At 40.6% G+C, this 22,479-nt stretch overlaps 1 pseudogene; it reads left to right on the top strand.

The window, feature by feature from the left end:
- The window catches only part of LOC116753341, a 103,050-nt pseudogene extending 92,796 nt beyond the window's left edge, over positions 1–10,254 (top strand).
- The last annotated feature ends 12,225 nt before the right edge of the window (positions 10,255–22,479 follow it).

The following is a 22,479-nucleotide window of genomic DNA, read 5'->3' as shown; positions in this document are numbered from 1 at the left end:
TGGTCCAAAAAATGTTGGTAGATTCAAGATGGCTGTGAATTTTTGTCACTCCTCCCATTGGGTGGACTCTATTTTCCCTCCCCTTGAATCAGGACGCAGCAAAAATTTATACTGTTTTCCAATCCAGGCCTCCTTCCTCCAGGGACTTCTTCCCACTTGGAACCCATACTGTGAGGAAGGTCAGGTAGTCGGTTGGAGAGGTCCACATGGGGAGAACCAAGGCTGAGCTCCCATCTGATGGCCAGCCCCAATATCAGATAAATGAGACTATCCTGGACCTTCCAGCCATCTCAGTAACCCAGCCAACATCTCATGAAGCAGTATAACCACCCGATCAAACCACAGAACTGTGAGGAATAATAATTGTTTTAAGTCACCAAGTCTCTGAATGGTTTATTATTTAGCAATAATAGTTTTCTTTCCCAAATTTTATTATGAAAATATTCAAACATACAAGTTGAAAGGATTGTAAACACTCGTATACCCACCTCTTTGATTCCAGAATTAACATTTTACTATACTTGCTTTATCACATAACTATCTGTTTGTCCATCCATCTCCCTATTTTTTACACACTTCAAAGTTGCAGACATCAGTACACTTTACTCCCAACACTTCAGTATGCATGTCGTTAACTTGAGTTAAGGCCTTGTTTTTTTCTTTTGAGGTAAAATGTACATAAAATGAAATACACGAATCTTAAGTTTACCATCCTGAGTTTTGACAAATGCACACATCTGTGAAACCCAAACCCCTAACAAGATACAGAACATTACCAACTCAGAAAGTTCTCTCCAGTCCCTTCTCATCAATCCCTGGCCCCACTTCTCCAGATCTGTGCCCCCACAACTCTTTGAACTTGTTTTCTACCACAGATGAGCTTCACCAGTCCAGAGCGTGATAAACAGCAAATCATACAGTACATTTTCCTTTGCATCTGGCTTTTTTTCACTCAGAATGTTTATGAGATTTATTCACATTGTTGTCTGCATCAGGGATGTGTTTCCTCTCAGTACTGAGAAGCATTCCTTTGTATAAATACACCACAATTTGTTTATCCATTCTCTTGTTGATGGACACCTGAGCTGTTTCCAATTTGTGGCTGTTACAAAGAAAGCTTCCATAAACATTCTTACTCAAGTCTTTTTGTAGACACATGTTTTCATTTTACTTGAGTGGATACCTAAGAGTGGAATTTCTGGGTCAAAGAGGAGATGCATGCTTAGTTTTTTTTTTTTTTTTTTTTTTTTTTTTTTTTTTTTTTTTTATGCGTTACGCGGGCCTCTCACTGTTGTGGCCTCTCCCGTTGCGGAGGACAGGCTCCGGACGCGCAGGCTCAGCGGCCATGGCTCACGGGCCCAGCCGCTCCGCGGCATGCGGGACCCTCCCAGACCGGGGCACGAACCCGTGTCCCCTGCATCGGCAGGCGGACTCTCAACCACTGCGCCACCAGGGAAGCCCCATGCTTAGTTTTATAAGAAACTTCCAAGGCCTTCATCTGAAGTGAACTTTGTTTTTTATTAATGATAGTTTAGAAAAGTTCCTTTCAGCTTCACATCTCATTATTGGCAATGTCATATCTGTAATGCCCTCTCTGTAGTTTCTCATTTGAGTGGTTTTTCTTACCAGGGAAAAGCCTCAGATGGTTCCAGTCATTTGATCTGGCTAGGCATGCCCTGCTTAGGGCTGGCCCAGCTCTGCCAGGTCCTCTCCAAGGATGGTGGCCAAAGTGGTCATGAAGTCTAGGTCAGCCATACTGGCCTCTAAGCAGGCAGTGTTGCCTTCTAATCCTTCTCCTTGGAATCAAAGATGAGTCTAAATGCTTGATGCGTTCACCAGCGGTCTATGGTTACTGGGTGACTTAAACTTTTATTCCTTTACTAGTATCTCCCCCTGGAGCCCCTGTCTTCCCAACTACAATGTAAGCTTCCCTGAGAACAGAATCTTGCTTCTCCTATTCACTGCTTCATCCTAACCACTTAAAATAGTGCCCAGAATAGAGTAGGAACTGAATAAACAAAGAAATGGATGAATGAATGAATGGCTGGTCTCATTTCTACTGTGTAACCCAACCCTGAAGAACTGCTTCTATATTGATCTACAGCTATGTACACTGATGCCTGAAGCCTCTGCAGAGCAGTTAGCATACCTGGTCTAGGTGATATGTCTTTCTCTGGTTCCACCTGAGGAATGAGAGCCCCTCTAGGTCAGGTACTTCATCTAGTTTAGCAGTATGACCCCACAATACCCAGAAATGTGCTTTGTACATAGTAGGTACTCAAGAAGTATCAATTTGATCTCTGCTTACCACATATACTAAGGGCTCTTCACCTGGGGACCCCCAAATTGCAGGAGTAGCCTTAATTCCTGATGTTGTCTGCAAAATGTTTTCATAAGTATACTTTTTAGGGTGGGGAGTTTAACACATTCTCAAAGGGGCTGGTAACCCAAAACATGCTCAGAATCACTGCAGTAGATTTTGACAAAAGCTACTTTTGCTTTCTTTTATGAATAAAGGACTTCTGGCAGAGCCTGGCTACATGCTTACCAAGCCCATTTCCTTGCCATTTTAGCCACACAGCTGGACTGCATTTCCCAGTCTTCCTTGAAATTAGAGACCATATGACTGAGTTCTAGCCAATGGAATGTAGGGAGAAGTGAGGTCCCAACTTCCTGACTTGAGCCCTGAAACCTCCTGGGTGATGCTCCATGTGCTTTCTCTTCTTTCACTGTCTGCACATCCAGGGGATCCAGGGAGGTCCTAGAAAGGATTGCCTTGGAGTGAGCAGAGCCATAAGATGAAAGAAGCCCAGGCCCTGCATGACCACTGGGAAAGCTGCCTGTTGAACACCTATTTGGACTCTTGATTTAAGCAAGAAATAAAATCTTCATGTGTTAAAGAACCATGACTCTGGAGCTGTATGTAACAGCAGCTAGCATTACTCACCCTGACTAATACAGCAGCAAAAGGCATTTTTATCTCTAGTATTTCCTGCTGAAATATGAATAATTTGGCATTCTGGTCTTTCTCCCCCCATACAAGAAACAACAATGTCCTTTCTTGCCAAATGCTTATGACTGTGACATTGCAATCTGGACTACATTGATACAAAAGTCAATGTAATTCTGCCTGCTGAGTGCCCAAGCACCCTTCTGTTGAGAGAAATCCCTCAGGAGATAGGAGGCAGGGGCACACCTAAGGCTGTGGAAGAACACTTCCTTTCTTCTACAGGTCAGCAGGCGATAGTCCTCTCCTGGCTTCCTAGCAGTTGTGGCATGGGTATGTGACCTAAGCTTGGTCAACTGACTGCTCCCAGGGCTGAGGAAAAAACCAAAGGGACATTAATCACAGGGCTGTAGCAGATTCACAAGTCCCATGACATGGCAGCATGAGTCTGCATGGGGAGAAACCCAGTGTCCCAGCAGTGCTGTCCAGATGTGAGGGCCCCAGTGGCCCACACTTTCCTCCTCTGTGGTGTACTGGTTCTACCTTCCTCCTTGGCTTGTTCTCCTCAGCTTGGATCTCCAGCCTTCTGCAAACCAGTCGACAGCCTTCCAACACATTCCTTTCCTGCTTAACTGCAGTTGATTTCTATTGTTCGCAGCCAAGAACCTTGACTGCTGTACACCCCCAACTGAGTCACTGAATCCTCGAGTCAACCAAAAACAGGAGGAGATGAATGCAATTCAATGCAAGTAACACATCCTTGAGACAGATTTTCCTCCTCTCTGATACAACTTCCTACTGACCAACACCATTTTGTAAAATATTTTTTCTTATTTTAAAAGCAACATTTGTTCATGGCAGCACATTAGAACATGTGACTATTACAATGAAAATTTTAATTACTCCTAATCTCATCAAACCAGAAATAACCTATTATATTTCGTACAAGCTTTCTTCCTAACACAAATTTATAAAAGAAAAAAAAAATACAATGATAGTACCTTTTATAATTTTATATCATGATCAATTTTCCATATTATTGTTTTATTCAACAAATATTTACGGTATGGCAAGGATGTGGAGAAATTGGGAACACTCATGCATTGCTGCTGGGAATGTAAAATGGTCCGGCCACTTTGGAAAACAGTTTGGTATTTCCCAAAAGTTGAAACAGAGTTACCGTATAACCTAAGAATTCCACTCCTAAAAATATATTCCAAGAGAAATAAAAACACCTGTCTGTACAAGAACTTGTACATGAATGTTCATAGCAGCATCAGTCATGTTAGCCAAAAAGCAGAAACAATGCAATATTATTTGGCAATAAAAAGGAATGAAATACTGATTTATGGTACCACACAGATGAAGCCTGAACACATTATGCTAACTGAAAGAAGCTAGTCACAAAGGATCACATATTGAATCATCCCACTTATATTAAATGTCCAGGATAGGCAAATCTATAGAGACAAAAAGCAGATTAGTTGCCTAGAACTTGGCAGTTAAAGGGAAATGGGGAGTAACTCTTATTAAGGGATATAGGGTTTCATTCTGGAGTGAGGAAAATGTTCTAAAAGTGATTACTGACTATAACTATGAATATGCTAAAAACTGTTGTATTCTTTAAATGGGTAAATTGTATGGTGTATGAATTAGATCTCAATGAGACTTTTACCAAAAAAATGTTTATTGTAGGCTTATTATATGCCATGCGTTGTGGTGGTCATTGTGCATAAAACTAAGACAGACTCTATCCCTTCCTAGTATTTCTTCTTATATTTTCACCACAATTATGCAACAAACTCTCAATAGTTGAAAGGTTAGACTGCTTCCACATTGGGATGAACATCCTTGCAAAATTATTTTTATCCACCTCTCTCATTCCTTTCTTAGAAGACATTTCAAGAAGTGTAATTATTTAGGTAAACGATGAATTTATTAATGCTCAAGCTGCTGTGACATGCTTCCGTCCTTGACGTGTGAGAGAAATGCTGCCATTTCTGTTGATGAGTCCAGTAAAGAACAGCCCATTGCCCATTTTCTTGAGGCTTACTGGGCTACCTGATATATATATCAGGCAGCCCAGGACAAGTCATTTCTACCATCACTCCCAAAATTTACTGAGGTTGGACCAAGCTTGAGTTGATAAGTATAAGAGCTTCCCTCTCCTTGCCACCCCCATCTTCTGCCCCCATGTCTTAGATCCACACTCCCCTTGACGTTTTGAAAAGGAAAGAAAGGGTCCAAAAATGAAAATGTGTTGCTTTTGAAATAAAAAATGAAAAGGCATGAGTTTTGTAAGGGCTGAGACAAAAGATAAATGAGTGTGCGAAGGTGTCAAGAGAAGAAAAGAAGGTACCCATGAGATAGGCAATCCAAAACAGCCTGCCCTTAGTGGAAGCACATCACAGTCACCTAAGCAGAGCCCAAGGCTCTCTCCCTTAACAGAAGTCAGCCCTGGTTCACTGGAGTCCCTCCAGGCTTTGGGTCTTTGCACAGTAACGACTGAGGTCAATCAGTTATTAACGATTCCTCTAATTATTCTCCAAGACATGGGAATTCACATTGAAGTGGTAACCTAGCAAAGCAGGGTGACAGGAACTCTACTCTGCCTCTGTGTGTGACAACAGCCAAGCTGCTTTCATTCTCAAGGTCATTCTTCTGATTTGTAAAATAAGAATGTCCTACCCAACAATGTTTAAGACAGGGATATTTGGGTCAGCAATAATGATGACACAGTCACAAATGCAACGTGTCACAGCATCTCCCAGTGTCTGTAAAAACCTCCAGAGTTACTGTATCCTTTCACGTGGGCCCACTCTGGACCACAGGGCTAGCAGTGGAGACTCTTAGCTGCCCTGACTCCCTCCTTCTCTGTACATGGGAGGTGAGCATTCTCATGTGCTATAAACAAGACCTCTTGCTTTGTCACAGGTTCAAGTCCACTCTGCCTTTCAACAGATTCCCTCTCCTTACTGTTCTGCTTAGTACAACTTTGCATTTGACAGAGCTCCATAATTGCAGGAATCTGTAGAATGTTTACTCTGGCTGATTTAAATAGGGCAGCAAATCCTCTGACATTCCTCCCCTTAAGAGATGGAGATCTGTGTCCCTCCCCTTGAATCTGGGCAGGTTTCTGACTGCCGACACCAATAGAGTACAGCTAACATGACACTATGGGACTTTTAAGGCCAGGGCCCTCTTTCTCAACCTTTTTTATTCATTATTTTCCCCCTAGAAAGCCTTTTTAGACATTTTATCCTACTTGCATTTCCAACTACATAGTATTTTAATTCCACAAATATAGTTCTTGTACTGTATGTATATCTGTGTATTTTTACACAAAAAATAATGTTTTTCACACCTTTTCATGAATCAACTTTCGACCCCAGAAAACAATATCACCTCTGTTGAAAATGCTTGGACTAGGCCATAAAAGGCCAGGTAGCTTCCCATGGATTCTCTTGGAACTCTACTCTTGGAGCTTTTAGGTGCTATGTATTAAGTGTATATATAGTATATATATATATATAAAGACTACCCAGCAGCTGCCATGCTAGACAGACCATCTGGAAATACAACATATACAGAAAGATGCCCCATAAGCTCAGCTATTCCAACCATCAGTCATGGGAGTCTTCCCAGCCCAGGCTCCAAACATGTGAGTAAAGAATCCTTCAAGAGGACCCCAGCTCCAGCTGATGTCTGACTGTAATCACATTAGAGATACCAAGCCAGATTTACCCAGACTAGCCAATCCCCAGAACCAGAGGGATAATAACACATAATTTGATTACTATGCTGTGACATGGTTTATCACCCAACAGAACACTTACAATGTACCAAAAGCTATCCTAAGAACTCCACACTTATTAATTCATTTTATCCTCACAACATCCTATGAACTAAGTATATACATTTCACAGATGGATTCAATTCTGGCAACTCATCCAAGAAGAACTGTAGGACTGCACTTTGCTTGGGAACTACTGCTCCATGGCTTCTTCTAGCTGTAACGTTTTTTGGTTCTTCTACCCATCATAATACCTGTTTATACATTCTTTTATTCAACAAGCATTTATTAGTCATCACAAGCTAGGTACCATGCTAAGCATTAAGGATAACAAAATTAGTTAAAAGTCATAGCTCCTATACTTATGGAGATTGCAATCTAACAGAGAGATAAAAATGTTATCAATTCAGTTTGATAAAAATTATGATAAGTGTAAGGCCAGAATGCTATGGATACAAGTGGAGACCCAAACCAGAAGAGGGGCAGGGGGAGGACAGGGAAGCATTTCTTGGAAAGAGTGGCCTTTGGAAAGAGTTTTAAGAGAGAAGAGACACATGAAGGGTCTGAGATGGTAGTAGAGGAAAACCCTGAGCTCACCTCCTCCAACGGACACACTGAATCTACACCTACATGTAGAACAATTCCTCCAGAAGAAAACCTGAAGACTGACTGAATAGCTACTGCCTGTAGAAGGACCACATAGAAATGTGTAGGAAAGACAGAGAACGGTACCCACAGGAACCCCACTTCTGACTCAGTGACCTACAGTAAGGAGGGATATTGCTGAGGAGCTAAACTCAGACTCACCCACACTGGGACACTGAGAAAACAGCAGTTTAAAGGGCACCTAGACTAGAGGGGAAATAAATCCATTTACTAACCTTAGAGCTTCTGCCAAATGGGCAAGGAGCCTTCTCCAGGATTGGAGGTACCAGTGAGCACCATTGTTTGAGTCCCTCCAGGACTTCCCTTGGCCCACACCCACTCCAGCTCCAGCCTTCTGCCAAAGTGGCCTCAGGCACGGTGCCCCTAAGGGACTTCCCCTGGCACAGGCCCATTTCGGCCCCAGCCATACTGTCAAAGCCACCAGTTACAAGCAGTCTATACAGGGGACACTTCCTTACAAGGCCACTCCTTCAAGACCAGGAGAGTAGCTTTTTTGCCTAATTTATAGAAACATAAAATGAAGGTCAAACAAAATGAGAGGGCAGAGAAATATGCACTCTACATAGGAGCATCTAGATATAAAAAGTAAATATTATCAGAAATAAAGGGAGAAACTGATAACACAATAATAGTAGGGGACTTTAATACTCCACTTACATCAATGGATAGATTATCCAGACAGAAAATCAATAAGCAAACACTGGCCTTAAACAATACATTATATTAGATGGACTCCCTCTCTCCCTCTCTCCCTCTCTCTCTCTCTATATATATAACATTCCATTTAAAAGCTGCAGAATACATGTTCTTTTCAAATGCACATGGAACATTCTCCAGAATAGATCACATGCTAGGCCACAAAACAAGTCACCATAAATTTAAGAAGATTGAAATCTTCTCAAGCACCTCTTCCTATCACAATAGTATGAAGAAAAAAAAAAATTATAGGCCAATGTCCCTGATGAATATAGATGCAAAAATTCTCATCAAAATATTTGCAAACCAAATTCAACAATACATTAAAAGGATCATATGTCATGATCAAGTGGGATTCATTCAAAGGATGCAAGAATGTTTTGACATCCATAAATAAATCAATGTGATACACCACATTAACAAAACAAAGGATAACAATTATATGATCACCCCAATAGATGCAGAAAAGGGATTTGACAAATTTCAACATCCATTTATGATTTAAAAAAACTTTCAACAAGCAGGTATATAGAGAACAGAACTGAACCTAATAAAGGCCATATATGACAAACCCACAACTAATATAATAGTCAATGCTGAAAAGCTGAAAGCTTTTCCTCTAAGATCAGGAACAAGAAGACAAGGATGCCCACTCTCACCACTTTTATTAAACCTAGTATTGGAAGTCCTAGCCACAGCAATTAGGTATGAAAAAGAAATAAAAGGCATACAAATTGGAAAGGAAGAAGTAAAACTGTCACTATTTGCAGAAGATGTGATACTACATATAGAAAACCCCAAAGGTTTCACAAAAAACAATGAACTATCAGAAAGAGAAATTAAGAAAACAACCCCAGTCTTACCCCCCACTGCCCACAAGCTTGGGGATGGAGTCCTGGAGTAACTCGGGCTCAGGAGCAGAGGGCCTGTGGCGACAGGACTCCCAGGAGCCATGTTGTCAGAAGTCCGCTAGTGTCTGCTCCAGGGAAAGTCATCCTTCATGGAGAGCATGCCGTGGTCCATGGCAAGGTAGCACTGGCTGTGGCCTTGAACTTGAGAACATTCCTCTGGCTTCAGTCCCACAGCAATGGGAAAGTGGGCCTCAACTTACCCAACATGGTAAGCAAGTGGCAGCAAGTCAGCCTGGGATGTGGCCAAGCTTCAGATGCTGGACACCAGCTTTCTGAAGCAAGGTGATGCCCCAGCACTCACCCCGGAGCAAGTGGAGAAGCTGAAGGAGATGGCGGGCTTCCCCAAGGACTGTGCCGACCATGAGCACCTGGCTGTGCTGTTCTTCCTTTACTTGTACCTGTCCATCTGCCAGAGTCAGAGAGCCCTGCCCAGCCTGGATGTCACTGTGTGGTCGCAGCTGCCCACCGGGGCCAGCCTCGGCTCCAGTGCCACCTACTCCGTGTGTTTGGCGGCTGCCCTCCTGACAGCACGCAAGGAGATCCCAAACCCGCTGAAGGATGGTGAGGCCGCCAGCAGGTGCGCTGAGGAGAACTTGGAACTAATTAACAAGTGGGCCTTCCGGGGGGGGAGGGTGATTCACGGGAACCCCTCCGGAGTGGACAACCCTGTCAGCACCTGGGGAGGAGTGCTCTGATACCAGCAAGGGAAGATTTCATCCTTAAAGAGGCCGCCAGCTCTGAAGATCCTGCTGATCAACACCAGAGTCCCTCAGAGCACCAAGGCCCTGGTGGCCGGCATCAGGAGCAGGCTGCTGAAGTTCCCAGAGATCATGGCTCCCTTCCTGACCTCCACAGACGCCATTTCCCTGGAATGCTAGTGGGTGCTGGGGGAGATGGCAGTGGCCCCGGCCCCAGAGCACTACCTCGTGCTGGAGGAGCTCATTGACATGAACCAGCACCATCTGAATGCCCTCGGTGTGGACCATGCCTCACTGGACCGGCTGTGCCAGGTGACCATGGCCCACGGACTGCACAGCAAGCTCACTGGCACAGGTGGCAGGGGCTGTGGCATCACGCTTCTCAGGCCATATCTGGAGCATCCAGAGGTGGAGGCCATGAAGCAGGTGCTGACCAGCTGTGGGTTTGACTGCTGGGAAAATAGCATTGGTGCCCCTGGTGTCTCCATCCACATGGCTGCCTCCCTGGATGCCCCTGTCCGGCAAGCCCTGGATGGCCTCTGAGATGAAACCACCCCACCACGAAGCCCCTTCTCAGATTCTGGGCACTGGAGTTGGCCTCTGTGCTGGCCAGTGGGCACCCAGCTCCTGATGTTGACTGGGAGGCCCCCAGCCCCTCTGTGATGCCCCTCCCACTGGCCATGCCCCCAGTCCCTGGAGTGAGTCAGGCAGCCCAGAAGCTATGTCTGTGTTCTACAACATTCTCTTGAGCCAGCGGGCAGTGGGGCCATGTGGAGTCCTCTGAGACTCAAGGGCCTCTTTCTTGTCCTCCCTGAAGCGCCCACAGACCCACAAATTCCCTGGCAGAGCTGCTTGGATCCCAGATGCAGGGGTCTGGTTCCCAGAGCAGCGGACCTTCTCCCTCCCTCCACCTCTGCTCACCTCCCCCAGGAAGCCTTCCCAGGCTGTTCTCTCCAGCTAGACTGTGGGTACCCCTAGGGGGTGTCTGGGTGGTGGTCTTTGTCTTCTACCCTGCAGCCCAAGGGTTGGCCTACATCTAGAAGAGTGGATGTGCAGTTTCTTCTGGTCTGAACCCAAGGGGTTTGCAGAAAAGATGGCAAAGGGGGAATAAAAATATCTTGAGTTAAAAAAAAGATAAGAAAAGAAAAGAAAACAACCCCATTTACAATTGCATCAAAAATAATAAAATAGCTAGGTATAAATTTAACCATGTACTCTGAAAACTGTAAGACACTGAGGAAACCAATAGAAAACAACACAAATAAATGAAAAGATGCACTGTGCTCAAGGATTTAAATAATCAGTATTGTTAAAATGTCCATTGTATCCAAAGCAATCTATGGATTCAAGAAATCCCTAACAAAATACCAATGGCATTTTTCACAGAACTACAAAAAATAATTCTAAAATTGGTATAGAACCATGAAAGACCCTGAATAGCCAAAGCAATCTTGAAAAGGAACAAAGCTGGAGATATCATGCTCCCAGACATAAAATTATACTACAAAGTTAAAGTAATCAAAACAGTATGGTACTGACACTAAAATAGACACATAGATGGAACTTCCATCGAACAGAGAGTCCAGAAATAAACCTATGTTCATATGGTCAATTAATCAATGACAAAGGAAGCAAGAATACACAATGAGGAAAAGACAGTCTATTCAATAAATGCTGTCGGGAAAATTAGACAACTATATGCAAAAGAATGAAACTAGACCACTTTCTTATGCCATATACAAAACTAAATTCAAAATGGATTAAAGACTTAAATGTAAGGCCTGAAACCATAAAACTCCTTGAAGAAAACAAGTAACCTTGTAAAACAGGGTTTTGTTTTGACATCAGTCTTAGCAATACTTTTTTGGATATGTCTCCTCAGGAAAGGACAACAAAAGCAAAATAAACAAGGGGGACTACATTAAACTAGAAAGCTTTTTCACAGTGGGAAAAAAACACCAACCAAATGAAAAGGCAACATACCAAATGGGAGAAGATACAAACTATATCTGCAAACTATACATCCACTAAGGGATTGATATGCAAAATATATAAAGAACTCATACAACTCAATAGCAAAAAACCCCAAACAATCCAATTAAAAAGTGGGCAGAAGATCTGAATAGGCATTTTCCCAAAGAAGACATACAGAGGTCCAAAAGTTATGTAAAAAGTTGCTCAACATCACTAATCATCAGGGAGATACAAGTCAAAGCCACAGTGAGATATCACCTCATACCTGTTAGAATGGCTATTATCAAAAAGACAAGAAGCAACAAGTGTTGGTGAGGATGTGGAGAAAAGGGAACCCTCATGGCTGGTTGGTGGGAATGTAAATTGGTGCAGCCACTATGGAAAATATTAAAGAGATTCTTCAAGAAATTAAAACTAGAACTACAATATAATCCAGCAATTTCACTTCTGGGTATTTATCCAAAGAAAACAAAAACACTAATTCAAAAAGCTATTTGTACCCCTATGATCATTGCAGCACCATTTTCAATAACCAAGATATGGAAGCAACCTACATGTCCATCAATAGATGAATAGATAAAGAAGATATGGTGTATATATGCAATGGAATACTATTCAGCTATAAAAAGAATGAAATCTTCTCACTTACACTAACATGGATGGTCCTGGAGTGTATTACGCTAAGCAAAATAAGTCAGACAGAGAAAAATAAATACCACTGGATTTCATTTATATGTGGAATCTAAAAAAGAAAACAAAACAGAAACAGTCTCACAGATACAGAGAACAAATTGGTGGTTGCTGGGGTGGGTGGGGGAGGGAACAGATGAAATAGGCAAAGGGGACTAAGAGACACAAATTTCTAGCTATAAAATAATGTACACATAGAAAATATAAAATTGTAACAACTTTATATGGTGACGGACTTCATAATATACAAAAATACCAAATTACTACTTATACCTGAAACTAATATAATTTGTATGTTAATTATAACTCAATAATTCCATGAATAAATGCGGAAAAGAAGACTTAGCCAAGAAAAAAGACAGTGGCTGATATTCCAACAGAATTACAGTTGTGCAAAGTCAGGAGACAGTAAAGTATATTCAGGAAATTGTCAGTGACTTTCAGGAATTTGGGCATGAGTGAAGGGAGAAGACGGTGCAAGGTGAGCAACTCATCTGGTTTGCCTGAGACTTTCAGAATTTTAAAACTGAAAGCCTCACATCCTGTGAAGTCCCTCAGTCCTAAGAAACCAGGACAGTTGCTTTCCCCAGGCAGGCCAGAAGGGAGCACCGAATGGTATTAGTGAAGTAGAAATTGCTGAGTGGAGGCTACACAGTCATGAACCATGTAAGCCATTCTTGGGCAGGTTTGACTTTATCCCCAGGACAAATACGGAGTCAATGAAGGATCTTAGGCAGGGCTAGAGATTTGATTATTTAACAGCAAACTGGGGTTGAGCCAGAGCTGAAATGAGAACTAACTCCATGTGCTTGGGGCACAATAGTCTCTTCACTTCTCCACCAGTGTTCAGAGAAGCTTTTCAACATCATGAGATGTTTGCAGACATGGAACTAGACACCTACTTGCATTTCCAGCTGACACAGAGCCCAGAACCCTGGGGAAGAAACCATGAATCTAATCTACAACTCCCTCTCTACTACATACTGACACACTCCTATATTTTAAAAAAAGGAAGAGAAGAGAACCCAGCAAAGACCATCCTTGACCCAATGTCCCCTCCAGCCACTATCCTATTTATCTACTCTCTTTTACGGAAAAACTGCTCTGAGAGTTGTTCATTCCTGTTCTCTCCAAATCCTCACCTTCCATTCTCTTTTGAATGTATGAGAATCAGTCTTTTACCCTGAAACTAACCTGTTACATTAAAAACGTTCATCCCAAGGTCACCACAAGTTCCACACTGTCAAACCCAATGGTTAACAATCCACATTTCACTCACCTCTCAACATCACTTAATACAGTTGAGGACTTCCTCCTTTTACAATTTTCTCCATAAAGTTTTATGGTTTTCCATGTAGATGTCTTATAATATCTTTGGTTATATTTATTCCTAGGTGTTGAATAGTTTATGCTACTTTAAAGGCACACTTTAAAGGAATTTTAAATTTTTATCTTATATTTGTTTCCACACTTTAAAGAAATTTAAAATTTTTATCTTATATTTGTTTCCAGTGTGTAAAAATAAAATTAATTTTTATATATTTAATTGGATCCAGCAAGCCAGCTAAATTCACTTATTAATTCTAATAGAGTACGTGTGGATTCTTTTGGTTTATCCACTTATACAATTATGTCTGCAAATTATAACCGTTTTATCTATTTTTCTTACCCTACTTCACAGGCTAAAACTATCAGTAGAACATTTAATAGAAGTGGTGATAGTAGATATATTTTATTCCTGCCCTCAAAGGGAACACTTTCAGTATCTCCTCATTAAGTCAGATTCTTGCTATTGGTTTCAACAGATGTTCATTATCATATTAGGAACTTGCCTTCTAGTCCTAGTTTGCTGAGAGCTTTATTATGATTGAATGTTGAATCTTATAAAATGTCTTTTCTCCATCTATTTAAAGAATCGTATAGTTTTTAATAATGTAATAAATTCATTGATTGATTTTAAAATGCTAAACCAACTTTTCATTTATGAGATAAACTTTACTTGGTCAGGATGTATTACCCTTTTTATATAGCACTAGATTCAGTTTGCTAATATTTTAAGTTTTTCTTTTTTTCTTGATTACCCTTGCTGGGGGATTACCAATTACATTAATCTTTTTAAATCATCAATTTTGGGCTCTATAAATGTTTCTATTGTACATTTGCTTTCTATTTTACTGATTCAATTATTTTTATTATTTCCCTTCTCCAGTGTTTCTTGAGCTTAATATGCTGTTCTCTTTAGAGCTTCTTGAGATGAAAACTTGAGTTTTTCAACTTTTCTTCTTTTTCTAACATATGCATTCTGTGTAGTAAATTTCTTTCAAGCATTGTTTTAGTTGTATTTTAACAGCTTGAGTGTCATTATCATTCAGTTTAAAATATTTTAATTTTCATTATAATGTTTTCTCTGATTCATGGGTTATTTTGTAGTATATTGCTTAACTCCTAAACATTTGGGAATTTCTAGTTACCTTTTCATCACTGATTTCTTACTTAATTCCACTGTGGCCAGAGAATGTATTTTGGATAATTTCAGTCCAGTGATATTTACTGATATTTGTCTTATGGACAATTATTTGTCCTATTTTGTAAAGGTTCTGTGTGTTCTTGAATGTATTTTCTGCAGTTGTTAGCTGCAGTATTCTACATGTGTCAATTAGGTCAACTTTATTCATTGTGTTTTTCAAATATTTTATATCTTTTTTCATTTTTTGTCCACTTATTCTATTGATTAATAGAAGTATCTTAAAATCCAGCTGTGATTGTATATTTATCTATTTCCCATTTTAATTATATCTATTTGGGATTTACATATTTCGAGGCTACGTTAGTAGGTGCATACAAATTTAGATTTGTTATACATTCTTGTTGAAAGGACACTTTTATCACTGTAAAATTTTCTCTTCATGTCTAGTAAATTTTTTTGTCTTAAAGTCTACTTTGTCTGGTATTTTTATAACTACGCCAAATTTCTCTTGGTTAGGATTCTCATGGTATAACTTTTTCCACCCTCTTACTTTTACCTTTTCAGTGTCTTCATATTTAAGGTATATTTCTTATGAGCAGTATACAGTTATTGTCTTTAAATCTAGACTGGAAATATTTGATTTTAATTGAGCATTTGCTCCCTTTACACTTAGAGTAATTCTTGATATACTGGGGTTAAAACTACTTTTTCACTATTTGTTTTATATTTGCTTCCTCTGTTTATTGTTCAATTGTGCTTTCTTGCCTTCTTTCAAATATTCAAGTACTTTTTTATTATTTCACTTTCCTCCTTCCATCAAATTCTCACTTATATATTATTTTATTATTTTAGTGGTTACCCTAGAGATTGCAATATGCATGCTTGGCTTATTAAAATCTACCTAAATTAAGACATTACCATTTTTTGGACAATGCCAGAACCTTCTACACTTTAACTCCATTTGCCCACCTCTTGCCTTTTGTAACTGCTTTAGTTTATATTTTTTCTGTGTACATTTTAAGCCCTATAAGGCATTACTACTACTGTTTAAGTTGACAGATTTCAATTAGATTTACCAGATACAGACCCTTTCCAATCCTTCCTGAATAACCATGCTTCCATCTAGAAGCACTTTCCTTTTGCCTTAAGTATTCCTTTTAGTGCAGTTCAGTTTTTGTTTTCTAAACATTTCTTTATTTTAATTTTTGAAGAATTTTTTGCTGGATATAGATTGTAGGTTAGAATTTATTTCTTTCATTAATTTAAAGAGCTTTCATTGCCACTTGATTTCTATCATTTTTGCTGAGGAATTGGCTATTGGCCTTATTGTTGCTTCTTTGAAGGTAACGTATCTTTTTTCTCTTGATGCCCTTAAGATGTCTTTTGTATTTGGCTGCCAACGTGCTTTCTTATGATGTGCCTAGACTGGTTTTCTTTGTATTTATCCTGAGGTTTGTAGAGTTTCTTGAATTTGGGGTTGATGCTTTTTATGAGTAAAAAATGTTTTCAGTCATTATTTCTTCAAATATTGCTTCTGCTCCATGTGTTCTCACCTCTATTTCTGGGACTGCATTTACACATATGTTTGACCTTTAAATCATGTCCCACATGTCTTTTAAATTAAACTTTAACATTTGTCCATCCTTTTTTTCTCTCTGCACTTCAATCTGGATATTTTCTATCCACCTATCTTCCAGTTTACTAATCCTCTTTTCTTCTGTGTCTAATCTACTGTTAAACCTACCTACTGGATTGTTAATTTCAATTATTTTATCTCTAGGGTATAGTATTTCTGTGTAGTTTTTTTTAATAGATTCAACTTCTTTGATAAAGTTCTTTTCTTCTATTTTCTTGAACAAATGAACCATAGTCATTTTGAAGTCTGTGTCTAAAAACTCCAGTATTTGGATCACCCATAGGTCTGTCTTTCTTGTTACTTCTAGTCATTTGGCCCTATTTCCTATCATATGCAGGAATTTATTAAAATGCCAGACATTGTGAATATAAAAACTATAGACGCTCTATTTAACTACTAAAACTTCTGCTTAGCACTTTAGTCACCTAGCAGCTGTTTTGTATTTGTTTGTTTTCTGAGTCTTGCCCCCACATATGTATAATTTAAGAATGTTCCAATTGCGTCAGTGTGAAATTGCACATAGACTTTTGGGCTCATTTTTCTGTAATTTCCTCCTTTCTAGGACATTAAGCCCCCCAAGTCCTAACTGTCTTGGCATCAACAAATTCTAACCCTTGCCTCCCCAAGCTATCAAGACTTCTGTAAGCTCCAGGTCATCTCTTTCTGCTCAGCCTTTATTCCCCTTCACTGTGAATCAGCAAGTGCCTGAGGGAAGACAGCAGAGAGAAACGTGGGGCTCACACGAATGAAAATTTTCTTCTTGCCAGCATTTGGCCTCTCAAGTTCTGGTTACCTTGGTCACTCTCTGATATCTTTGGAGAGCTTTTTTTCTGTTTTTCATGTATTTTGTATGGTTTTATTATTGTTTTCAGAGGGAGGGGAGGGTTAGTCTATCCAAGCCCCAACAGAATCAGAAGTTCTATATCACTTCTTTTAAAACCTCAGACCAATTCTGTGCAATAGGTATAAATCTCCATTTTATAGGTGAGGAACTAGGGCACTGGAGATTTAAATTATTTCACAAGAAACATCATCAAAATAGAAGAGCTGAGTTTTATTTTAAGTTCCATGTTCTTTCCAATCTACCACTGACACCTCACCACCAACTCTCTTTGGATAACATCTGGAACAAAAGAACTCAGCTGAAAAACAAGGATAAAGAATGATTTCTCTGTCACTTAGCTCTCCTCCCACACAGGCAGGCTCTTTCTACCTCCGCTCTGATCCTCACCAACAACAGAGAGCAGACCTGTATTTCTGAAGTGAGAAACTGTTGAATAATTCATAAGACAAGGAGGGCTCCTAGCTCAATTCAACCTTGGATGAATTGTCTCCATGGCCCTACTGAAATGAAGAAAAATATTTTCCTTATGCAGTAAATGTGGTTCAAAGAGAGGATTAATTAAGTAAGATGCTATTTAAACGTATACATTTTCCTGACTAGTACCACACTTTTAATGGAAGGTGATGCTTAATAGACTAGAGATGCTTTAATCTCTCTTCATACTGACTTCCTAAATTTACAAAACATACGACACTTCTACTAACATTTTAAGGAAGATAGGTGAATGCTTCCATACACACTTCATTTTAAGTGTCTGCCCTTAAAAAGATATCTGTTATTGACTGTAATAGTGTGAGTCACAACAAAGGCATTTATATTCATGTAGATATAATCTACACTTCCACAGGTGTCCAAGTGTAATGTACAAGTGCCTAATGAACCCATAAAATAAAATGTTGCCAACAAGAACTGTTTGCCTTTCCTATAAAGAAAATGAAACTCCATCAGGCTGGCAAGCATGAACTTCAGCATCCTAGATATTTTTAATATGATGGCTTTCTTACTACAATTTCTACGGAGAATAATATATAGGAAAATAATGTTTCTCCTTTGTGATTACATTACCATATGGAGTAATTTTTCTTGACTGGGAAGTCATTTTAACTGATGAGTTCTTGAACAGTGAAATGGAAGCTTGGTTCTATGACAGCAAAGGACAGACTGACTTATTAAAACTGTTAATTATGGATTTTTACTAGTCCATTTCACGTTTGCCCCCTTGGAAGATCAAAAGCATGAATGCATTTGGAAAGTCCATCAGGAAACATTAAGGATAAAAATTAGACAGAATGGTCATTGTTACAAATGGGAAAATCATCTGGAAACTGAGATTCTAGAGGTAGACTCTAAGAAGTCTTGCAAAGACACAATTTGAAGAGCAGAGCAGATGGGGTATGTGTATTAATGTGGGAACAAGTCTCACAAGATCAACAGCCAAAGTTTTAGAAAAATCACCCAGACATCTGGATTCAGGGCAGGCTGCAATGGATTGAACAAAATTAATTGTCTTGGTCATCTAAAACCCAGAGGAAAAGTGGCCCAAATCTAGGAGAGACTTCCCAAGGACTCTGAGCAAGTTTTAAGTTTTCATCAAAACACCTTTCAAAAGCTGGATTTATTGTTCATGTGCTCATATTTATCCCTTCAGTTCATTCATTCATTCAGCAAGACTGACTGACCTCTCCTGTGCTAGGACCACAAAAATACTATGACATTATTGGTCCTCCCAAGGAGCTCATGGTTGCATGTGGGGACAGATGAATCGATGCCAATTTCCTGATGGTGCAGTAAGTCCTATAAAGAGGGAATGTGTGATTGATTCGTTCATTTATTCACCAATATTTAATGAGTACCCACTATGTGCCAAGCTCTGTACTCAGCACTGGGGACACGAGTAGCTATAGTTTTAGTAGGGAAAATTGATAAATAAATTCATAAACAAAGTCGATATTGTGGTTCAAGCTTCAAGGAAGCACAGTGAAATTTCCAAATGCAACTCTTTCCTGAAGCCTTTGGTTCTGAGCCCAGAAGAAAGATTGGACCCTCTGAAGCATCACCCCTAAGCCCAATGTCATCTCAAGCTCCTTTCCGACTCCAAAGATGCTCTTCAAACAAAGAGACCTTTTTCATGTGCTTGGTCTGGGCTGTGATGAAGTAACCCTGGGTTCTGAATAGTGATCTCGAGGGGCCACACAATCAAAAGTCACCCCCGCCCCCCATCTGCCTTCTGAGTAATGGCAGGAAGTAGTGACCCTGATCAAAATGCACTTGGAGGCAGGGCAGGGCAACTGACTCAGCCACCAGCCTGAAACATGCTGTGACCCATCTTCCTATTATAGCTCCCCACTGGAAAATCTGTAAGGAGAGAATTCCTGTCCATTTTTCTTATCACTGTACACCCAAAATGAGCAGAGTACCTAGAGCACAGAAAGTGATCAATACATATGTGTTAAATGAATGACCAGATTTGACAAAAACATAATTATGGTAAGAAAAGTGCTATAAAGATAAAAAAAAATCAGGTGATAGCAAATAGCAATGTGTATAGTGGGGATGTAAAAGAGTTAATGCAAAAAAAATTTTTAAATAAAAAAAAGAGTTAATGCAGCAGGTTGAGACGGCTACCCTTAGAAAGGAGGGTTTGCAAGGTTGACTCTTGGCTGGTATATTAGTTTCCTAGGTCTGCCATAACCAATTACCACAAACTGGGAGGCTTAAAACAACAGCAGTCTATTCACTTACAGTTCTGGAAGCCAGAAGTCCCAAATCCAGCAGGGCTGCACTCCCTCTGCGAACGCTATGGAAGAATCTGTCCCTGGGCTCGTAAGCTTCTGGTGGCTCCAGGCATTCCTTGCCTTATAGCCGCATCCTTCCAATCTCTGCTTCCATGCCCACGCTACCTCCTCTTCTTCTGTCAAATCTTCTCTGTGTGTCTCTTATAAAGACACTTGTCATTGGATTTAGGGCCCACCCAGATCATCCAGGATGATAGTTTCATCGCAAGATCTTTAACTTAATTGCACCTGCAAAGACCCTTTTTCCAAATAAGGTCATATTCACAGGTTCTAGGAATTAGATGTGGACAGATCTGTAAAGAGGACCTCACTCAACCCACTATAGCTGCTATCTGCCAACTGGAATTGTAAACAGTTCCCTGTGCTGCTATAAAGCTTTCCCTAAATGGTAAGAGCAGCTCACTGTGCCTAGGCTATTTGTACAAAACAAATATGGTTTATTCTGAATACGTGCCTTCCTTCTGGGAGCCTGGAATTTTGATACGTGCGAGGTAGAGAATACCTACATAACCATCCCCCAATAAAACCCTGAGTCTCTGATGGGCTTCCCTGCTAGAAAACATTTCACACATGTCACAATTCAGTGCCGGGGGAGTTAAACACACCCTGTGTGACTCCGCCAGGAGGGACTCTTGGAAGTGTGTGCCTGGTTTTCCAACAGACACCACCCCATGCGCCTTTTCCCTGTGCTGATTTTGCCTTGGATCATTTAACTGTAAAAAGTCACAGGCATGAAACCTCCTAGTGAATCATCAAACCTGTGGGTGGTCTTGGGGACACCTGACACAGGAGCCTACTTAGGGCCCCCAGGGAAGGCTTCCCTGAAGATGTGCTATTTGAGCTGAGACCTAGGATGAAGATCACACAGCTCATGAGTGTCGGGGCCAGGACAGAAGCTGTTTTCGTACCTGCAAGACGGGGGTATATCAGTCAAAGCCTGCAGGAAACCCATGGCACACTCCAACTGGGTTATTGGGGAAAGTTTTAAAAAGGGATTATACACAAAGGCATGGTCGGGATTTAAGGAAACCAACCAAGGAAAATACAGTACCCTTGGGCTAGCAACAGTGGGAAAGTGAACCACCCATAGGCTTGAAAGGCTAGTGGGAGGGAGTGGTTATCAGCACCCAGAGAAGGTAGCTATATGGAGGGACTGACCAGAGCCAGAGTCCGTGGTAAGCTAGTAAGAAGGGAGCCAGGTAAACAAATACTCTGACCTCACTCTCCTCTGATCTTCTTTCAGTGTCTCTGTTGGCCAAACCCAACTGCAAGCCTGAGATTAGGGACACCAGTTGATAAGGTCCACAGGGTTGAGCCTCCTAGGCCATAAAGCAGGTTGGAAAAGGGTGGACAGTGAGTCTGGGGGCGGGGCAAAGGGAAAGTACCCCAGCACAGCGGCAATACTAGTCCCTACCACCACGAGGTTATCCTGATAATTAAGCAAGATGGTACATGTAAAGGGAGAACTCAGCACATTGTCTGGTATGATGGAAATGCCTGATCACTATTTTATTGATGAAGGTGATGATGAAGGTGAAGAAGAGGAAGAGAAAAAGGAGGAGGAAGAGGAGGAAGAGAACGAAAAAAATATCCCTTTGAGAAAGGAGCTCCTTGACAACAAGAATTTCCTTATTACTGTCCTATCTGACATTGGTAGATACTAAGGAAATACATTAAACTAATGAATCAAGGGTTCTTACACTCAGATTCTAAACCCTGATTCAACACACAGGGACTTGACCTTAGAGACACAGAACAAGAGAACCTTAATTTTATAGGTGATAACTAGAGCCCAGAGAAGGAAAATGACTTTCCCAAAGACACACAGTAAGTCAATGAAAGAGATGAGAGCAGTATCCAGATGTTCTGATTCCAGTCCAGTTTCTTCAAATAAAACCAGGCTGCTTCTGGTGATGGCATCTGAGAACCCCACAAGGTATCTGCCTTTGAGGATGAGAGAGGATGGTCCTCTCCTATCTTCAGGACAGTCTATCAGAGTAAAAGGCTCAGGATTTGCCTTCTGCACACTCTAGCTGGTTAATCTTACTGTTTTTGCAAAGATCACGGGCCCCACAGTGGATCAGGGAACCTCCCGATGGTGTGGATTGTACCTGCCTGCACTCAACCTTGACTGTTGGTCTAACAGCAGTTGACAGCTGAACTCCTTTTAATTAAACAAAAGTACTTGGGAGCATCCCCACATCTCTGTACATTTCAAAAGTAGGGTGGTGTTTTGCACAGGGATGTAAATTTTTAATTTATTGGAGGCTTCTTCAGTGGTTGCTGTCTTTTACTTCTCAATTTGTACTGTTCTCAATTTGTACTGTTTACCAAAATATTCTATTTCCCCTTTGCACATGCC

This window comes from Phocoena sinus, chromosome 1 (genome assembly GCF_008692025.1).
Source record: "Phocoena sinus isolate mPhoSin1 chromosome 1, mPhoSin1.pri, whole genome shotgun sequence".
Lineage (NCBI taxonomy): Eukaryota > Metazoa > Chordata > Mammalia > Artiodactyla > Phocoenidae > Phocoena > Phocoena sinus.
Note: the sequence above shows the minus strand (reverse complement) of the source record. Positions and strands in the feature narration are given on the sequence as shown.